This window comes from Schistocerca serialis, chromosome 2 (genome assembly GCF_023864345.2).
Source record: "Schistocerca serialis cubense isolate TAMUIC-IGC-003099 chromosome 2, iqSchSeri2.2, whole genome shotgun sequence".
NCBI lineage: Eukaryota > Metazoa > Arthropoda > Insecta > Orthoptera > Acrididae > Schistocerca > Schistocerca serialis.
Window position 1 is genome coordinate 453,595,821 of NC_064639.1, and position 14,804 is coordinate 453,610,624.

Consider the following 14,804-nt stretch of genomic DNA (forward strand, 5'->3'; position numbering starts at 1 on the left):
AGGACAATATAGATCAATATTGTGATAACCCAGAAATGCTGCAATCGGTGTCCCTTCCAGTGAGATAACTGTGGAAGGAGTTGAGACTAGGGTGTGCCTGCATTCTGTTTCACAAATAATGACACTTTCGGTATCTTTTTACTCTAAACTGGTGGAGAGTGACACTAAACTAGCAGAGACCCCTGTTAAAGGAAGGACACTGATTTCCATGTTGGGGCAAAAAAGCAGCACTTAAGGAAACAAGTCTTGGTGTCCCTAAGTGACAGAAGAAGCAACTTTAAGGAAAACACTATTGTTATTGATGGTTTGTCATTTAATTTTGTAATCAGCAATGATTTACTCCCTGGCAGAATCACAGTCATGTACTGGACCCCAGAAACAGTGATTGATTTGTTTAAAGTAATTTAGTAACATGTAAGGAGGGCAAAGGAATTTCTATAGATGGGCTACAGGACCTTAAAGGCAATTAATTAGATGGAACAGCGGTCTAGGTAAGTTCAGTTTACTGACTGTGGGCTGTGGTGATTGTTCCATCCACCTAGCTGATTAAGGGAAATACACTCCTGGAAATGGAAAAAAGAACACATTGACACCGGTGTGTCAGACCCACCATACTTGCTCCGGACACTGCGAGAGGGCTGTACAAGCAGTGATCACACGCACGGCACAGCGGACACACCAGGAACCGCGGTGTTGGCCGTCGAATGGCGCTAGCTGCGCAGCATTTGTGCACCGCCGCCGTCAGTGTCAGCCAGTTTGCCATGGCATACGGAGCTCCATCGCAGTCTTTAACACTGGTAGCATGCCGCGACAGCGTGGACGTGAACCGTATGTGCAGTTGACGGACTTTGAGCGAGGGCGTATAGTGGGCATGCGGGAGGCCGGGTGGACGTACCGCCAAATTGCTCAACACGTGGGGCGTGAGGTCTCCACAGTACATCGATGTTGTCGCCAGTGGTTGGCGGAAGGTGCACGTGCCCGTCGACCTGGGACCGGACCGCAGCGACGCACGGATGCACGCCAAGACCGTAGGATCCTACGCAGTGCCGTAGGGGACCGCACCGCCACTTCCCAGCAAATTAGGGACACTGTTGCTCCTGGGGTATCGGCGAGGACCATTCGCAACCGTCTCCATGAAGCTGGGCTACGATCCCGCACACCGTTAGGCCGTCTTCCGCTCACGCCCCAACATCGTGCAGCCCGCCTCCAGTGGTGTCGCGACAGGCGTGAATGGAGGGACGAATGGAGACATGTCGTCTTCAGCAATGAGAGTCGCTTCTGCCTTGGTGCCAATGATGGTCGTATGCGTGTTTGGCGCCGTGCAGGTGAGCGCCACAATCAGGACTGCATACGACCGAGGCACACAGGGCCAACACCCGGCGTCATGGTGTGGGGAGCGATCTCCTACACTGGCCATACACCACTGGTGATTGTCGAGGGGACACTGAATAGTGCACGGTACATCCAAACCGTCATCGAACCCATCGTTCTACCATTCCTAGACCGGCAAGGGAACTTGCTGTTCCAACAGGACAATGCACGTCCGCATGTATCCCGTGCCACCCAACGTGCTCTAGAAGATGTAAGTCAACTACCCTGGCCAGCAATATCTCCGGATCTGTCCCCCATTGAGCATGTTTGGGACTGGATGAAGCGTCGTTTCACGCGGTCTGCACGTCCAGCACGAACACTGGTCCAACTGAGGCGCCAGGTGGAAATGGCATGGCAAGCCGTTCCACAGGACTACATCCAGCATCTCTACGATCGTCTCCATGGGAGAATAGCAGCCTGCATTGCTGCGAAAGGTGGATATACACTGTACTAGTGCCGACATTGTGCATGCTGTGTTGCCTGTGTCTATGTGCCTGTGGTTCTGTCAGTGTGATCATGTGATGTATCTGACCCCAGGAATGTGTCAATAAAGTTTCCCCTTCCTGGGACAATGAATTCACGGTGTTCTTATTTCAATTTCCAGGAGTGTATATACTGGTACCATATTTAATATTTTACAGTGATATGGATTGCAACATGGCTGCAACTTGAAGTAAAAAAAGTACCGTGGATAGAATCAGATTGATTAGTAAGTGGAATTTGTTTTCAAATGTTTTTATTCCAGTCTTTGATCACAACATCAATTCCTTTGATGATGACCAGTTTCAGTCATTAATGACGACCTTCAAATCTACAATCTAAAATATATACACCTATTGGGCAGTCTGTCTTTCAACACAATATAGCATTACATATCACAATATACTTTCATACAACCAGGGAAATGTACAGATAAAATATGATAAAGTGTATCCTACACCATGTCCTAATGTGATAAGGCCATAATGGCATCATCAAACCATATAAATATACTCAGCACAGCATCGTCACATAGATCTAAAATATGGTGTAAAATAGGCCACATCGTCCACACAGTCATTTTGCGATGGGCTACTGAAGTGCAGTTGCTACCAAAAATCTGTTTGCCTATATCCTTCATAGATGTCGCTACTGTGGGCTTAGATGTAGTCATCATTTACGTTAGAAACATAATCTGATAAAAACATATTAGGTAAAATACATGTAGCGGATTTGTAAGTATTGATAACTACTCATATTATAGAAACCAATTGTGATACAGTAAAAGAATACAGTTACCCATATAAAATTATTAAAAGGAAATAAGCCCACAGTAGCGACATCTATGAAGGATGTAGGCAAACAGATTTTTGGTGCCTACTGCACTTCAATAGCAGTTGCAAAATGACTGTGTGGACGATGTGGCCTACTTTACACTATATTTTAGATCCATGTGACGATGCTGTGCTGAGCTTATTTATATGTTTTGGCGATGTCATTACAGCCTTATCACATTAGGACATGGTGTATAACAGGTACACTGTACTGTATTTTATCTGTACATTTCTCTGGTTGAATGATAATATATTGTGATAAGTAATGCTGTATTGTGTTGAAAGACGTACTCCCACTAGGTGTATATATTTTATGTTGTAGATCTGAAGATGGTCATTATTGACTGAAATAGATCGTCGTCAAAGGAATTGATATTGTGATCAAAGACTGGAATAAAAAAAAATTTGACAGTATTGGATCACTGTTCACATTCGCGACTATGTCGCAGCTGGTGGAATTTGTTTTCATGTTGCCGGCAATTTTAATGTTTCATGAGAAAATTGGCTGGAACGTTCAGACACTGCGAGTTGTTTGTTTAAATGCGTGTTTGTAGCAAGCTTATTTATTGTTAAGTAGCTATCTGGATTGTGGGTGAAACATTTTTGCAAGTATCAGACGACAAACGACGAACGTGGCAGTGAAAACTTAGACGATGAATGAAGAATATGGCTTTAAATGAATGCAGTAAAAAATGAAACGATAATCCATTTACTGTCGCTTTCAACAATGTTATGAAAGAATTAGTAGATTGAGTTACCTCAGTCAGCAGCGACAGCCTCAGTGATGCTAATGCCACTGACAAGGGGAGGCCACAAAGTCTGGAACACGGATTTACTGCAAACTTCGTACAATCGTAGTACTCCATGAGGACAACAACATGTGTAAGCAGTAGCGCGTACTTTTCAAACGTTACTGAGAAAATCGCAAGATAATTTCGGTCGTCGAATATATAGCTGTGCGTGGCCATTTCAACCATGAAGCGTCTGCAGCCGAGCGGTGCCGGCAAGGTAGCTCAGCGTGTTCGGTCACAACGTTAGCTAACCTTTATAATAAAAGAACAAACTGAACGGGTGTCATCGGACGTCCACCCTGACAAATTCAACGAATAATATGCAGCAAAATGTTTTTTTTATATATTTTTTAAAATTTTTTTGTAAGTGTTTGGCGTTCAGGCCGCTCGATCGCGCGAGTTCCGTTCGTCAGTTTTTTTGAACGCCAACCACTTTTGTTCTATATTGTTCGCTGAATTTGTTCAGGGCGGACGTCCGATGATATCCGTTAGTTTGTTCGTTCATCCGTTCGCTCAGTTTTTTTTACTATAAACGGAAGCTAACGCTCTGACCGAACACGCTGAGCTACCGTGCCGTCAGCACTCGGCCGCAGCCGCTTTATGGTTAAAAGGCCACGCGCAAATATATATTCGACGACCGAAATTATCTTGCGATTTTCTCAGTAACGCTTGAGAAGTACGCGCTACTGCTTACATATTTTGTTGTCCTCGTGGAGTACTACGAGTGTACGAAGTTTACCGTAAATCCGCATTCCAAACGTCGTGGCCTCCCCTTGTGCGGCACTGAGCAATGTTTGGCAAGATGGCCGCCGAGAGAGATGACAGGTATTTTCTTCGTCCACTAAAAGAGCGTATTTAAGAGGAAATAGTGTCAAACTTAAATTTTCTACGTATTTTCTTCGTCCGCTAAAAGAACTTATTTAAGAGGAAATAGTGTCAAATTTAAATTTTCTCTCTTTCATATACTTCCTGTAGCATCCGTTCTTGTCAAACAACTGAATATTAACATCCCAGCTGAGCTTGTTCTTGAAAAAGTTCGTGTTATCTGAAGTTCCCATAATCGCGACGTAATAAACGGAAAAAATTCTATTCAAGTTTTCTGGACAGTGAAAAATTCTTTAAAAAAAGACAGCTACTAGTTTCGTCAATGTCAACCGTCGCAATAAAAGTGTAATTAAACATTTCCAAAACGTATTTAAGTAACACATTCCATATTGTTTACTGGTTGATAGACGCGATTTAGGCCTAAATTTCCCGAGTTATAAACGTTTAAAAATATGACCAAACACGGTTGATAACGTAAATTCTCTAATTAATTATTCTGCCACTGTATCTTTAAATCAGTACAAAAACAACAACTGCCCATGAGGCCTGTGTCGTTTTTTCGTTTATGTAAAGAAAATCTCACATCCCTGACAAATTTAAAACATTCTTTAAACTTAATTATTCTTTAGAAACTGCCCATGAGTGAGAAATGTGGGAGCTGTTGTAGGGTAGTTGTTGTTGTTGTGGTCTTCAGTCCTGAGACTGGTTTGATGCAGCTCTCCATGCTACTCTATCCTGTGCAAGCTTCTTCATCTCCCAACACCTACTGCAACCTACATCCTTCTGAATCTGCTTAGTGTATTCATCTCTTGGTCTCCTTCTACGATTTTTACCCTCAACGCTGCCCTCCAATACTAAATTGGTGATCCCTTGATGCCTCAGAACATGTCCTACCAACCGATCCCTTCTTCCGAACAAATTGTGCCACAAACTTCTCTTCTCCCCAATCCTATTCAATACTTCCTCACTAGTTATGTAATCTACCCATCTAATCTTCAGCATTCTTCTGTAGCACCACATTTCAAATGTTTCTATGCTCTTCTTGTCCCAACTATTTATTGTCCATGTTTCACTTCCATACATGGCTACGCTCCATACAAATACTTTCAGAAATGACTTCCTGACACTTAAATCTATACTCGATGTTAACAAATTTCTCTTCTTCCGAAACACTTTCCTTGCCATTGCCAGTCTACATTTTATATCCTCTCTACTTCGACCATCATCAGTTATTTTGTTCCCCAAATAGCAAAACTCCTTTACTACTTTAAGTGTCTCATTTCCTAATCTGATTCCTTCAGCATCACCCGACTTAATTCGACTACATTCCATTATCTTCGTTTTGCTTTTGTTGATGTTCATCTTATATCCTCCTTTCAAGACACTGTCCATTCCATTCAACTGCTCTTCCAAGTCCTTTGCTGTCTCTGACAGAATTACGATGTCATCGGCGAACCTCAAAGTTTTTATTTCTTCTCCATGGATTTTAATACCTACTCCGAATTTTTCTTTTGTTTCCTTTACTGCTTGCTCAATATACAGATTGAATAACATCAGGGAGAGGCTACAGCCCTGTCTTACTCCCTTCCCAACCACTGCTTCCCCTTCATGTCCCTCGAGTTTTATAACTGCCATCTGGTTTCTGTACAAATTGTAAATAGCCTTTCGCTCCCTGTATTTTACCCCTGCCACCTTTAGAATTTGAAAGAGAGTATTCCAGTTAACATTGTCAAAAGCTTTCTCTAAATCTACAAATGCTAGAAATGTAGGTTTGCCTTTTCTTAATCTAGCTTCTAAGATAAGTCGTAAGGTCAGTATTGCCTCAAGTGTTCCAGTATTTCTATGGAATCCAAACTGATCTTCCCTGAGGTCGGCTTCTACCAGTTTTTCCATTCGTCTGTAAAGAATTTGTGTTAGTGTTTTGCAGCTGTGGCTTATTAAACTGATTGTTCGGTAATTTTCACATCTGTCAACACCTGCTTTCATTGGGATTGGAATTATTATATTCTTCTTGAAGTCTGAGGGTATTTCGCCTGTTTCATATATCTTGCTCAGCAAATGGTAGAGTTTTGTCAGGACTGGCTCTCCCAAGGCCGTCAGTAGTTCCAATGGAATGTTGTCTACTCCGGGGGCCTTGTTTCGACTCAGGTCTTTCAGTGCTCTGTCAAACTCTTTTACACAGTATTGTATCTCTCATTTCATCTTCATCGTCTTCCACTTCCATAATATCAAGAAGATCGCCCCTGTATAGATCCTCTATATACTCCGTCCACCTTTCTGCTTTCCCTTCTTTGCTTAGAACTGGGTTTCCATCTGAGCTCTTGATATTCATGCAAGTGGTTCTCTTTTCTCCAAAGGTCTCTTTAATTTTCCTGTAGGCAGTATCTATCTTACCCCTAGTGAGATAAGCCTCTACATCCTTACATTTGTCCTCTAGCCATCCCTGCTTAGCCATTTTGCACTTCCTGTCGATCTCATTTTTGAGACGTTTGTATTCCTTTTTGCCTGCTTCATTTACTGCATTTTTATATTTTCTCCTTTCATCAATTAAATTCAATATTTCTTCTGTTACCCAAGGATAGGGTAGTGAGTAGAGGGATTTGTTCTCGTAGGAAATATTTTCATTGGGGGGGGGGGGGGGGGGAGATACAGTGGAGAGAATATTGGGAGAACAGAAGAGGCTCTCTTCTGGAACTACAGAGTATGCAGTAGGGACATTTCGACTGGGGAAGGGGACAGGAAAATCTGTGTCCTTCAGTCACAGTTGTTGGAAGCAAGGAAGGAACTGATAAGGATCAAGGGAGATAGGGGGGAGGAGGGTGGTTAGGAAGTGGCAGCTGGTAGGAGAATAGGATGAAAGAGATCGCGATCTGGCAGTTTTATCTACCACTGTCAGTGGAGGAAAAAAATGGCTCTGAGCACTATGGGACTCAACTGCTGAGGTCATTAGTCCCTAGAACTTAGAACTAGTTAAACCTAACTAACCTGAGGACATCACAAACATCCATGCCCGAGGCAGGATTCGAACCTGCGACCGTAGCGGTCTTGCGGTTCCAGACTGCAGCGCCTTTAACCGCATGGCCACTTCGGCCGGCTGTCAGCGGAGGAGTCCCTCAGGTATAACGAAGAGCAGGAAATGTGGAGCACACTTCAGCCAAGGCCAAGAAGCCCATGAATGCACAAAGTGTTAGGAAGAAGAAAGTGCTGCTGCTAGGTAATAGCCATGGGCGAGATGTAGGCCCTCAGTTACAGAAAGTTTAGGGGCAGCGTACCAGTCCACCAGTATCTTCAAGACAAATTCAGGGCTAAGTCATGTGATAGAGGACTTAGCGTCTTTATGTAAGGACCTTAAGAAGAGGACCATGTAGTGACATAGGGTGGGGTGGGAAAAACTTTAGACAAGGATGGGGCATACGACGTAAGTGGTGACCTGGACAAGATAGCTTTCCTGACTCATGGCACCCATGTACACTTGGTTGAGCTGTTCCGACGTCATGATCGACCACACCTTGATGGAGCTGTGAGGGTGGGAGGGTGGGGTTAGGGATGGCTCCGAGGGCAGCCAACTTTGCTCATGTTTCTCTGGTGCCTGTCGGGACTGTCAACAGATGGAGTTTCACAAGACATGGCCTACAGCTAAACAGGACTGGGAAGGGAAGATTGGTACAGATGATTCATGAAAGTATAGGGGGTGGATCTTGGGCCACACATGGTCAAATACCTGTTATCATGGGTAGTAAAAGTAAGTCTTTTTTAGGATAAATCCAGACAACAGGTTTCCCTGCCTAAAGAATACCTCCAGTAGTTTAAAAAAATACTGAAACAAACACTCACAAGACAGATTTTAACACTCCAAATATCATACATACCATATGTCCAAGGAAAACAAACGATTGGAAAGAGTAAAATGGGGCATTTCACAGACTTAACAATCCTCCATCAAAGCATGCAATCAATAAAAAATAAAATACAACTGTTAGAAGTTGAGCTCCAATCTGCATTGTAGTTTGTGTTACTGAGCAGTGGTGTAGAGACACAGAAATCCAACATGTAGTATTATCATTGCATGAAAGGGCAAAATATTACTGCAGAAATGCTTGAAGGGGTGCAGGATGATGCATTTATATCAGGAAAGGAACACAGTTCAAATCAAGACATGACCTCAATACAGTAAGTGAAGACAAACGCTTTGAAATATTAGCTGTTGAAGGAACAAGGCTTGATATCACCAAGAAATTAATCATTTTGTGCATGTATAGCTTTCCCAGTGGTATGTGGACACTTTTTTCAATAACCTGACAGAAGTTCTAGATAAAGTCTCAAGTACAAAGGTCAACATAATTCTGTGTGGGGACATTAACATCGACACTAATATCATAAATGATTCCAGCAGAACCCTCATAAATATACTTCAAAGTTTTGGCATGTCCCTATTGGTCAATAGTGCAACAAGGGTTACTAAAATGACTGCATCAGTAATTGACCACGTGGCCACAAATATGGAGAGGGAAAAACGCAATGTAGCTGTAAAAGATGTCGGACTATCAGACCATCTCTGTCAAATAACAACAGTACAATCAGGCATCAAATCATTCCCTAGACTACAGGTCTACAAACGACATCTAACAGAAATCAAAATAAAAGATTTTTCAAAATAAGTGTATAAGGAAACCAATGTGAATATGAAATTCTCTAAATTCTCCACATTATTTAAATTGAACTTTAAAAAGGCATTTCCAGAAGTATGCATGTCTGTATCAACGTATCACAAAAAAGATGGATAACAGCAGGTATTAAGAAGTCCTCCCAAACAATTAAATACCTCAGTTCCATGAAAAAGAGTTGCAGTGATCCAGAAATCTTAAATTTCTAACACACATACAAAAAGATCCATAGGAACGTCCCAATTGCTACAAAATAATATATAATGCAGAGAATAAAAGCAAAGCCATCTGGGATGTTATAAAAAAGGAAATGGGGAGAGGGATAACACTAAGCAGATTCAGAAGGATGTAGGCTGCAGTAGGTACTGGGAGATGAAGAAGCTTGCACAGGATAGAGTAGCATGGAAAGCTGCATCAAACCAGTCTCAGGACTGAAGACCACAACAACAACAACAACAACAAATGATGTTGCACTAAATACAACGATGTTACTTCCAACCACAGAGAATGAAGTCAATGAAACTGTTCAAAAACTAAAAAATAAAAAGTCAGTGGGCTTAGATGAAGTGTCAATGTGTGAACTGAAACAAAGTGTAGAGACTATACAAAGCCCCTTAACAAAAATAATAAATGAACCCTTCACATTAGGGACATTGCCAGAGGAGTTAAAACAGGCAAAAGTTGTACCTTTGCTTAAGAAAGGTAATGCAGACAACATAGAAAATTACTGGGCCATTTCCCTGCCGTCAGCATTCTCAAAAATAATAGAAGCAATTATGAAAAACAGGTTAATGAATTACCTGGATAAATATAATCTTTTAAGCGAATCACAGTTTGGTTTCTGAAGTCGCAAAAATACGGAATCAGCCATATTAGAATTCACAAAAGTTGTACTTGGTGCTCTTAGCAAAGAAGAGTGTGTCACAGGCATATTTTTGTATCTTTCGACAGCCTTTGATACAGTCGACCACAATAATTGTACTCAATAAATTAGAAGCATTAGGAATAAGAGGGGTAGATAATGACTGATTTCGATCATACCTAGCAGATAGGGTACAAAGAGTGGAGATAACACATACTTCAAATAGATCTTAACATTTAGTAAAACATTTATCAGAACCAAAATACACTCCTGGAAATGGAAAAAAGAACATATTGACACCGGTGTGTCAGACCCACCATACTTGCTCCGGACACTGCGAGAGGGCTGTACAAGCAATGATCACACGCACGGCACAGCGGACACACCAGGAACCGCGGTGTTGGCCGTCGAATGGCGCTAGCTGCGCAGCATTTGTGCACCGCCGCCGTCAGTGTCAGCCAGTTTGCCGTGGTATACGGAGCTCCATCGCAGTCTTTAACACTGGTAGCATGCCGCGACAGCGTGGACGTGAACCGTATGTGCAGTTGACAGACTTTGAGCGAGGGCGTATAGTGGGCATGCGGGAGGCCGGGTGGACGTAGCGCCGAATTGCTCAACACGTGGGGCGTGAGGTCTCCACAGTACATCGATGTTGTCGCCAGTGGTCGGCGGAAGGTGCACGTGCCTGTCGACCTGGGACCGGACCGCAGCGACACACGGATGCACGCCAAGACAAGTTTCCCCTTCCTGGGACAATGATTTCACGGTGTTCTTATTTCAATTTCCAGGAGTGTACATTAATATAGGGTTTCTGCAAGGTAGCATATTAGGACCAATACTATTCCTGATACACACTAATGGCTTTCCCAGTAGTGATATGGTGAAAAAATTCTCTTCACTGATGACAACAATATTATAGTCACTGAGAAAACGAGAACTCCTTGCAGAGAAAGCAAATGAAACTCTCGAGGAAGTTTATGATTGGTCAATAAGCAATGAAGTGACGTTGAGCATAACGAAAACTAATGCCATGAATTTCAGTATGAAGAGGTAAAATTACAACGTTAAATTAAATGTAGATGGCACCTCTATAGACTTTGCAACAAATGTAAAATTTCTAAGAATGAATACTGATTCTCAGCTGAAGTGATGTAAACACACAAAGGCACTTGCAAACATAATGTCATCAGCATGTTATACCTTTAGAATCCTATCATTAGTGTGTAACATGCAGTGTCTTTTAGCTACATACTACTCATAAGTATACTCAGTTCTTAGCTACGGCATTCTTGTTTGGGGAACAAATGTACAAAATGTGAACACAGTTTTCAAACTCCAGAAAAGGGCCATAAGAATAATAACCAAATATAGTAGTCGAGCTCACTGTAAAGATCTGTTCAAAATACTGGGGCTTTCAACTGCTCCATATGAATACATTTACCAGTCAGTTGTACTCATCAAAAATAACATTGGTAATTACTGCACAAACTAGAGCTAGACTAGACTTACATTTATCAAGAAAAATGAACATAAAACTCAAAAGAGCATTCTATACCAAGGAATAAAACAGTACATTAAATTATCAAAGGGGAGTACAGAAATCGCAAAAATACACTTATTTAAAAAGGCAGCTAAAAAGTACAGTACGTGTTTGGTAAAAAAGAAATGTTATACATATAAATAATAATAATGATTATAAAAGATCCAACATTCCACATAACACCTTCACACTAAGTGTTTTTTTCCTTCTTTTTTCCTTTTCTAGAAAAACTTACCCCCAAGCTATGCATAGCACAATACTAACAGCTCTTCCTTTTTCTGAGCTCAACATCTCACTCATTATAGAGGGATGCTGACTCAGTTTTTCAGGATAGCAAATGGGAAATTGCAGTACAGAAAATGGCCCAGAGATCGCCAGTGTGTGTGTGTGCTGGTGTGTGTAGTGAGTTAAGTGTTATGAATGTTATGAAACAATGTGTGTATAGTGTGTGCAGTGACTGATAGTGAGATATGAGTGAACAATGTGGCATTACATTATTTAATAAGTTATTTGTAAAAGAAGTATTGTATACTAGGAGTAATTCTAATGATTGTCTTTAACTATGAGTCTGTAAATGTATGTGTATAGGAATTAGCTTATTTTAAATTAGTATAAACTTGTAAATACTTTGAAATGTCCTATATCCATGTAAAAAGAGATATATGGATGAATAAAGCTACTACTACTCCTAGTACTAGATGTACGCAGCTGGGAACATACCTTTCTTTCCACATCCACGGTAAATTAGTCTTTGAGAAATACTGAGAGTATCACACAGATGAGATTTTCCTGAGAGTCGTAAATTGTGGAAATAAAGGTATTGGAAAAGGTATACTTCGTCTCTCTATCCCCAGTCAGCCTTCTCTCTCAACGGATGATTTTAGTGACTTCCGCAATCGCTCATTGTTTTAGGTGTGCACAGATGGATCGTCTGAAGGTACAAACTCTATTGAATCATTCACAAACCCGTGATCGAAACCCTCATTCTTAATTTTTTTATACGATTTGAAGTCGTCAGTTACCGCTTTTCTACCTGGAAGAATGAAATGTTTTATAAGTGACATTAAAGTTGTCTTATCCCGAGAGTAAATATGAAGTATAAAACACTTTCTGGATTCCCTTTCGATCCCAACGAACACCCAAATATGTTCTACCTCGTTCTTAAGTAGACGTACTCTCCCGTATTTGCGAGTAACGATGTGTGACTCGTCAACCACTGCAATCTTGTAGACGCCACCGATGGAAACACTTTCGTTAGCTGCAGTTGCATAGTACACTTCCTGAAAAAATCCATAATAGTCACAGACGGTATTCACAGATTGTTCACCTTCTGAAGCAGTCGCCTGTAATGTACAATCTCGTCTCCAGCACGAAACGACAGTTACGCTTTTCTGAGTGCTGAACTTCGAGTTTTTGAACCAAGTATTTCTTTTAATCAAGGTCCTTTTTTCTCATCGTACAGTACAACTTGTACGGGAAGTCTAAATCAGATGGCTTTTTGTTAAGTTTCGAACATGATTTGCCGCTGACAATCCGCGCAATTTCTCTGATCTTAGCTCGACATTAAACTAAATTGCCAACAGAATTGTAAGCATTTATCTACTGTTCACATGCGTGGAATTAAATTTTGCCACGTAAGGGTATTAGAACTCGCTGTTACATGAGATTCGCTCATGGCTATTCACAATGTTAAACAACATTCCCTTGTCAATCCACAAAACAATTTTCAAACCTGCCGCCTCGACAATCGAGTGTTCGATATATATCGCGGGTGCAATTTCGATACCTAACGCCACGAGCCCGCGACTTCGATACGCCAAATTTCTTGGAAACTACCGTGAATATTCCGTGAATGGCTCGATAAAGTGGAAACGTTTAAAGACCAGAGGTGATTAACGTTGCAAAAATTGGATCTGTTTTGAAGGCAGTGTAGTTTGGTGAGATAAAAGTCAGTATGTCAACAGAACGGTAGTGCCAATTGAGATTAAATATTTTATTTGTTCCTGGACTAGACCACAACTTACTGTCAGTGCAAAGACGGGAGACAAGTGGTTTCAAAGTCACGTTTGAAAACGAAAGGGCAACTATTCAAAGAGGAAACGGTATTGCGAGGAAAAATGAGGCGAAAATGGTCCGCTCTGAAATTCACCAGAAACTCGTGCATGGCATTTCTTACAGGACCATTCAAAAGTGGAATCAAAGATCAGGAGACTTGAACCATACCGATCTAAAAGTGCTACCAAAATATGTGGAAGGAATCAACATTGAAAATATGAAGACACCAGAGTCGTGCACAATGTGCATGGAAACCAAGCAAACAAGACTTCCACACAGTTCGAAGAGAACATGAGCAAAACGCCTACGGTGCTAGTACACAATGACAATGGGTCCTGTTACTGCCACGTCTTGCGGTGAAAAGAGGCACGCCGTTACATTTACGTATGGCTGCACCCATTTTACAGCCGTATATGTGACACAAAATAACCCCTTAACAAAGAGTTAAGTTTTACTTACGGCAGCGGCGGCATAGTGTGCTGATGTCGGCAATGACCGTTGAATGCTCTGAATTACTTGACGTTCATAGTAAGCTGACGTTTTGTTATGAAACATTCGCTTTACGAGAATAATTCATTTATCGAGTGACAACAGTACATACAACAACCTGTCACAACAGAGCGGGGACAGCATTAATTATTTTCTTTTTCTTTTTTTATTTGGTCTTTGAGTGTGTACTCAATTTAGCAATCGGCAACACAGTGACAATGTACACATAATTGAATAAACAAATACAGAAATGCATATTTACAAGAATAAAAAGCTTAACTGTTACAGTTTTGTACTTGATGTTTTAAAAATTGAATTGAATTGAAAAATAATTAAAAGTGTCTTGGCTTACAATTCACACCAATTCTGAAATATCTTCATCAGCAAGACATATTTATAATTGATGTACACCATTAAAACCTACAGATTGTGACCAGTACTCTTGATGAAGTTAACGATCACTTTATAAATTATTTTCTTCATGGGCTGTCGTTGCCAATATCAGCACAATACGCCGCCACTGCCATAAGTAAAACTGTACCATGTGAAGTACCGGTACTGGAATGTATTAAACAGGCGGTACTGGAATAGGTATGACAACTGCTCATTTCACTCTGAGAATCAGTAGATTCCGCTGTGGTAACTATAAAAAATAGAACCAAAACCCCAGCGCGGCAACAACCCAAAAATCGGATCTCGCTACACCAATTAAAACACAATCAACTTATAGATACACAGAAACGTACAATTACTACAGAATAAAACCAAAAACAAAAATTACTTACCAACAACAGAATCTGGTGATACGGTCTAGATTGACCATCCCAAACACGTGCGCGCCCACCCACACATATGCTAGAGCATATGCTCACACACACACACAAAACCTCCTAA

General features: G+C 41.2%; 1 long non-coding RNA gene across 2 annotated transcripts in view; it reads right to left on the bottom strand.

The window, feature by feature from the left end:
- LOC126457337 (uncharacterized) overlaps positions 1 to 14,804 on the bottom strand; it is a 46,972-nt gene that overhangs the window by 19,656 nt on the left and 12,512 nt on the right. The gene's annotated exons all lie outside the window — the stretch shown is intronic.